The sequence below is a fragment of the Ranitomeya variabilis genome, chromosome 1, assembly GCF_051348905.1.
Source record: "Ranitomeya variabilis isolate aRanVar5 chromosome 1, aRanVar5.hap1, whole genome shotgun sequence".
Lineage (NCBI taxonomy): Eukaryota > Metazoa > Chordata > Amphibia > Anura > Dendrobatidae > Ranitomeya > Ranitomeya variabilis.
The window spans coordinates 1,047,222,431-1,047,229,725 of NC_135232.1; positions in this window are offsets into that span (position 1 = coordinate 1,047,222,431).

Genomic DNA, 7,295 nt, shown 5'->3' on the forward strand with positions numbered 1-7,295 from the left:
GCGGCAGACGTTGCGGGCAACTACAGGAGCCCCCAAAAAGCGGCGCATTCGTCGTCAGAGACCCCCAAGGCAGAGAGGTAGCGCTGATCAGTTCAGAGACAGTATTACACCGCTCCCCGGGAGCATCTTGCCAGAGAGTGCTCCGGGCCCTCCGGGGCTTGTCTCAGCCGTGACTGATACGGATTACTCCGCTAATTCTCCTCAAAAAGACTCCTCTTTAGACTTGGAAACTGTTACCCTGGATAGACGTCCGCCTGCAGGAGGTGGCGCAGCACCGCAGCAGACATTCTGGACTCGAATCTACACCTGGGCCCGTCGTCGGAGGACACCTCCTTCACCCGCCAACAGGACTACGTCGCTGACGGAGCCTCACCATCAGGACTGCATCGCTGAAATGGCACTGATAAGTGAATGTTGTTGACTTCACCTGGTTAGGGGATCACTAGTAAGGCGCTGTCGCGTTCCGCGGGTATAGTTCAGGGCGCCTATATAGTAGAGAGGATTTTACTGTGAAATTGTGATCTTGTAGTTAAGTTCCCTGCGTGGAAAACTGTTGTTATCTTTGTTTGGTTGGAAGTTAAAAAAAAAAGAAACGCAATTTGTTTTCTGGCTCCTCTTTGTCCCTGCATCCTTCTTTATCTGCGGTCCCTTCATTTGGCGTAGTCGGCAGGATGCAGGATCCAAAGAGGGAGCCAGAGGATACGGAGGATGGGGCTGGGCCTAGAGCGTCTCTCTCATTGGGGGCCATGTTAAATAATCTGCCCAAGTTTAATGGGAGCAACATGTTGTTGTGGAGCTGGACTGAAAGGATGCGGGGGCTGCTGAGAATGCATCCTATGACCCCGGCCCTGGAAGCAGAGGTGGCCATTATGGCATTAGACGGAGAGGCCCGGGATTCAGTGATGTTGAGACCCCCCACAGAGCGGAATACTTTTGCCCGGGTGTTAAATGTGTTAGAGGGGACACACGGGGATCCCACCGACGTGGGAGAGCTGAGGGCCCGGTTGTTTAGACGGCGACAAAAAGAGGGCGAGACTGTCACTCAGTACATGAATGCTCTGCAAGAGCTACACATTGCAATCATGCGGAAAGATGGTATGGGGATGGGGCATGTTGACGTGACCCTGCGCGACCAGCTGGTGACGGGACTGCGAGATGAGCTAACCAAACAGGCTCTACGTGAACGAGTGCGGGTCGACCCGCGCCTGACTTTCTCCGACATAGGCAATGAGACCCGCACCCGGGAGCAAGAGAGGGGGGTGACGGTCCCGACTGGAGAGACTCGGATTATCCAGACCGCTGCCGCAGAAGGGAGTGAGCCGTTGTGGGTTCAGGAGATGCGGCAGGAGCTCAAACAAATCAGAGACGAACTGGCTGAAGTTAAAAAGAATGCGCGGAGCCCAAGGGAGTTACCCCGGGATCAAGGGTCTGGGGGTCCAGCTCGTGGCGCTCGACCAGGATATTATCCGGTCCCCGGTGTTTGCTATGGTTGCGGGGAGGCCGGACATTTTGCACGGGAGTGCCCCCGGAGAGGGAGGGCCTCGTCTCATCGGGCGTTAAACTAGAGGGCTCCGAGCTAAGGGGACGACGCTCGGAGTCAGAGTCCCCGCGGATGGGTGGTGAAAGTCCCGGAAATTTGGTTGCCAGCTGCCCCCTGGTTTGGGCAGAGTTTGAAGGGCAGGCTGTACGTTGTCTGGTAGACACCGGGTCCCAAGTCACGACTATGCCCGAGGCTTATTTTAGAAAACACTTCCCTTTGTCAGTCAGACCCCAATGGGGCCCCGTAATTCGATTACAGGCCGCCAATCAGCTACCCATCCCAGTGGAGGGGGTCACCTGGATGCAAATATCTTTATGTGGGAAAGACCTGGGCCGCCGGGGGGTTGTGTTAACACGGGGAGATCCCAGCCCACAACATACCGTGACTTTGGGGATGAACGTACTGAAAGACTTTGGCAGTTTTCTGTTAGGGGAGACTACACAAGAGACACTTAATCAGTGGGGGACCAGTACACCTCAAGGCTCCGTATTCAGACAGTTAGTGAGGGAAGTCCGGGTGCAGGAGACCTGTCAGGAGGGAGACATACTAGGGAGAGTAATTACTTCCCCGACAGCAAAGGTGACGTTTCCCCCAGGACAGACTGTTATATCCCTGCCCATACGAGCTCGCATCCCTCTAGAAGGAGTGCAAGTGCAGGTTGAGCCCACCTTTACGTCCCCTTTGCCCACAGGACTGCTAGTGGCCCGATCTTTGGCTACTGTTAAAAATGGGGCCGTACCAGTGCGATGTGTGAATGTGGACGAACACGATGTCGTGCTACGGGTCCGAAGTGAGATGGCCAAAGTGTTACGACCGTTAGAAGTGATGCCTCCTCCAGATACTTTGCAGTTAAAGGTGGATTCCCCTGATCCCTGGATGGTCAGTGTCCGGTCTACGCAGGATCCTGAGCCGATAGCGTTTCGAAAGGGTCAAATTATTCTGGAGCACATGCGGACAGAATTATCGGGCCTGGATCCATCACAGATCTCACGAGTGCAGCGACTCCTTGGACATTATGCTAAAGTGTTCGCACAACATGAAGATGATTTTGGCTGTACCACGGCCATCGAACATGGAATTCCAACCGGGGATACAGTGCCCATCAGGGAGCGGTACAGACAGATTCCCCCGCAGATGTACCAGGAAGTAAAGACGTTGTTAGGCCAGATGCTACAAAAAGGAGTGATCCGCGAGAGTCAGAGCCCGTGGGCTGCCCCGATCGTGCTGGTGCGGAAAAAGGAAGGCACGCTCCGGTTCTGTGTGGACTAACGTAAGCTAAATGCATGCACCGTCCGAGACTCTTATCCACTTCCCCGTATTGAGGAGTCTCTCTCCGTGCTGGGTCGGGCCAAATATTTTTCCACCTTAGACCTAGCCAGCGGATACTGGCAGGTCCCGATGTCAGAAGCAGATCGTCCTAAGAGAGCGTTTATCCTGCCCATGGGACTATTTGAGTTCAATCGAATGCCGTTTGGGCTGGCCAACGCTCCAGGCACCTTCCAGCGATTAATGGAGTGGTGTCTGGGGGATTTGAACTTCGAGGCCACTCTCATTTATCTGGATGACATCATCATCTATGCCCCAACATTCGAGGAACATCTGTGCCGACTGGAGCAGGTACTAGACCGGTTACTGAAATACGGGCTTAAGGTGAAGCCCCAGAAGTGTCACTTGTTCCGGGAACAGATCGAGTACCTGGGGCATGTGGTGTCCGCCGAAGGAGTCTGGCCATCACAGGAGAAGATTGCCGCAATCCAGGAGTGGCCCACACCGGAGACCGCCAAGGATGTACGGGCGTTCTTGGGCCTCGCTGGGTACTACCGGCGCTTCGTGAAGAACTTTGCTCGCCGCTCTTACAATCTACAAGTCCTGCTGAAAGGAAGCTCCCCCAAGGAACGGGGAAAGAAGATACAATGGCAGGAGTCACAAGAAGCAGCGTTCCGGGACTTGAAGACAGCTCTCATGGAGCCGCCTGTGTTGGCTTATGCGGACTTTTCGCAACCGTTCATCCTACACACCGACGGCAGCTCTCAGGGATTGGGGGCTGTGTTGTCTCAGGTTCAGGATGGGCGGGTGAGAGTGATCGCCTATGCGAGTCGGTCTCTTCATGACTCTGAGTTGAACCCGGACAATTACAGTTCTTTCAAGGTGGAGCTGCTGGCCGTGGTGTGGGCTATGACGGAGCGGTTCGCTGAGTACCTGGCCGGTTCTGAGGTGCTGATACGCACGGATAACAACCCATTGGCACATCTGGAAAATGCGAAATTGGGTGCCCTGGAACAGCGCTGGGTAGCCCGGATGGCCAAGTACAGATACCGTATCCTCTACAAGCGAGGAGCGGAGAATGTTCATGCTGACGCATTATCTCGTCTGCGGAAGAACACCCCAAGAACTAACCGAGATGAGGAGCTGGAGGGAGAAGAAATCCCCTACGCCATCGGGGGCGCTGCTCGGACGGCTGTGAGCCGGGAGCAGACCGGGAACGGAACGGCTACAGGACTGTTGGTTCAGAGTTGAGACGAATGGATACGGTTGCAACAAGAAGACCAGGAATTAGCTCCATTGCGACAGTGGGTAACGAATGGTCTATTGCCCGTGAGAACTCCTGGACAATCCCTCCCGTCAGACCTGAACCTTCTTCTGCGGCAATGGGAGCGCCTAACTCTTCAGGAAGGGCTCTTATGCCACTTAACTATGGCTCAGGCAGATTCCGGGCCGACGTGGCAGATGGTCTTACCAGGGCCCGTGGTGGCCGCAGTTGCTAAAGAAGCTCATGAGTCCGGGGCACACTTCGGAGTGAAGAGGACGTTTAAGTGGCTGCAAACTCGGTTCTATCATTCACGGCTGCTTGCGGAAGTACAAACTGCCTGTAGGAAATGTCGACAATGTGAGTTAACCAAGTCACCGGAGGAACGGGCGCCTGTGCAGAGCATCACAACGTCTGCCCCTTTTGAAGTATTAATGATAGACTACATTACCATTGGAGCAGCGCATCAAGGCTAGGAACACTGCCTCGTTATGCTAGATCATTTTTCAAAATTCGCGGTAGTCACCCCTACCCGTGATCAGACAGCTGAGTCGGCGGCGAGCGCTATCTGTAAGAACTTTATTCAAGTTTACGGCTGTCCGAGGCGAATACATTCGGATCAAGGCGCCTGTTTCTTGGGCAAAGTCATGGATGAGCTGCATCGCCTCTACGGCATTGATAAGTCACGCACCACACCGTATCACCCCCAGGGAAATGGGGCTTGTGAGCGGTTTAACCGGACTTTGCTTCAAATGTTGCGTGTGCTAGAACAAGATCAAAAGACCCACTGGCCGGAGTATGTGTCTGACCTAGTGTGGATCTACAACAATAGAGTTCATCAAGTCACAGGACGCACCCCGTATGAAGTGGTCTTTGGGCGCCCAGGGAAAGGCGTGACAGATCTGGAACTGTCTTCGGAGGAAGAAGGCCCCCAAGCAGGGATGGCTTAGTGGGTGTGTGATCATCGACATCGGCTGCAGACCTTACACCGGATGGTGCACACTCGAATTCGGGAAGTGGAGCATCGGAGCACCCCTACAGCAAAACCCCCAGAGTTCCGGCCAGGTGATCGAGTACTAGTTCGAGAGCAAAGACCACAAAACAAGTTAGACCACCGTTGGGAAAAAACACCCTATCGGGTACTTCGCCGTTTAGACCCGCATGGACCTGTATATGAAGTGCGGTCTGAAGTCCCCGGAAGTACAGGTACTCGCATACTCCATCGCAACATGCTCCGTTTGTGTCGCTCTGTTGACTCGGACACCCCAGAATCCGCAATCAGGGAAGAGCCACCTACGACTGAGTCCCCCAACAACCATTGGTGGGATGGAGAGGATGATGAAGAAGAGGAACGGTGTCAAAATGCTCCCCCTATCTCGACTACTACACTACCCCTGACCAGTCACCCCTCCGTTGACTGCATTCCCCCGACACTCCCCACACAAGGACTCGAGCTACAACATTCTGAACGTTCTACTGCAGGTAGACCCCCAACTCGCTACAGTCCTGACTTACACGCTAGACAGACCCAAGTGTGGAACAACCCGTCAGGTGGGCGACCTGTCAGTTCGAAGGCCTCGCCCAGGGACTGGCGAGCAAACAGGGTGGGGGAATGTAGGGGAAGGGGACCTGGTGAGCCGTGCGGACGGGTGGAACCATTGTTGCCGGGAGTCGGGGTTCCGGGTAACGGATTGGAAGGACGTACGACAGGAGGCAGAGTGACGCAGGGAGGGAGGAGGATAAAAGGAAAAGCGCGCGAAAGCAGGGGCAGAGAAGCGCGAGAGAACTCTGAGGAGAGGAAACGGCAGCGCAGTTGTTGTGTGTGTGCAGGCCGCAGTGAGACTTACTGGAAGCAGGGGGAGAGCGTGCGGCAGACGTTGCGGGCAACTACCAGAGCCCCCAAAAAGCGGCGCATTCGTCGTCAGAGACCCCCAAGGCAGAGAGGTAGCGCTGATCAGTTCAGAGACAGTATTACACCGCTCCCCGGGAGCATCTTGCCAGAGAGTGCTCCGGGCCCTCCGGGGCTTGTCTCAGCCGTGACTGATACGGATTACTCCGCTAATTCTCCTCAAAAAGACTCCTCTTTAGACTTGGAAACTGTTACCCTGGATAGACGTCCGCCTGCAGGAGGTGGCGCAGCACCGCAGCAGACATTCTGGACTCGAATCTACACCTGGGCCCGTCGTCGGAGGACACCTCCTTCACCCGCCAACAGGACTACGTCGCTGACGGAGCCTCACCATCAGGACTGCATCGCTGAAATGGCACTGATAAGTGAATGTTGTTGACTTCACCTGGTTAGGGGATCACTAGTAAGGCGCTGTCGCGTTCCGCGGGTATAGTTCAGGGCGCCTATATAGTAGAGAGGATTTTACTGTGAGATTGTGATCTTGTAGTTAAGTTCCCTGCGTGGAAAACTGTTGTTATCTTTGTTTGGTTGGAAGTTAAAAAAAAAAGAAACGCAATTTGTTTTCTGGCTCCTCTTTGTCCCTGCATCCTTCTTTATCTGCGGTCCCTTCACACATTCCAACGGCCTCACTCAATTCACTCGCATTGAGCAAGGACATGCACGTTTAGTCGGAATGTGGCCGGGAGTGTGCATATCATATACTTGCGGTGACATGACCGCCACCTTTCTGCCACTGGTAAATCCTGACAGTTTCAGATTCACAAGTCTGCAGTGACATACAGTGGCTGCTGACTTTCGTGCCAAACCTGGACAACCACTTTAACTTTTTCACATACTTCATTGGAAAACAGAAATTAATATTTTGGAATAAAAAACAAAAATTCTGAAAATAGAAGCAGATGATTTGCCATATGATGCAGGATGATATAAAATGTAAGGTAAATGTGTCAGGAAATGTAATTCTTATCCTTTAGTGTGCAGTGAAAAATGTTGTCAAAAACATTACATGAGGTCTCAAGCTATGACATTAACTTGCAGACTAGAAATGTACTGTAAAATATTGTACTGTATGTATATAGTTGTCACAGGCTCACTCCCTAATAGCCTACATGTCAGTGAATGTTTACAGAGACTCAAATGCCTTCGGAGTCTTTTGTGTAGCTGTGTATGTGTACATAAATGGCTGTGAATCGATGTTTACACAGACAAGAAATACCTGTACATATAATGAAGGCAAGCGCTGCATTCAATGTGAACTTTACATGTCAAAGCCTTTAATGAAGATTGATGATCTATACTGTATGGCTAATTGGCTATTG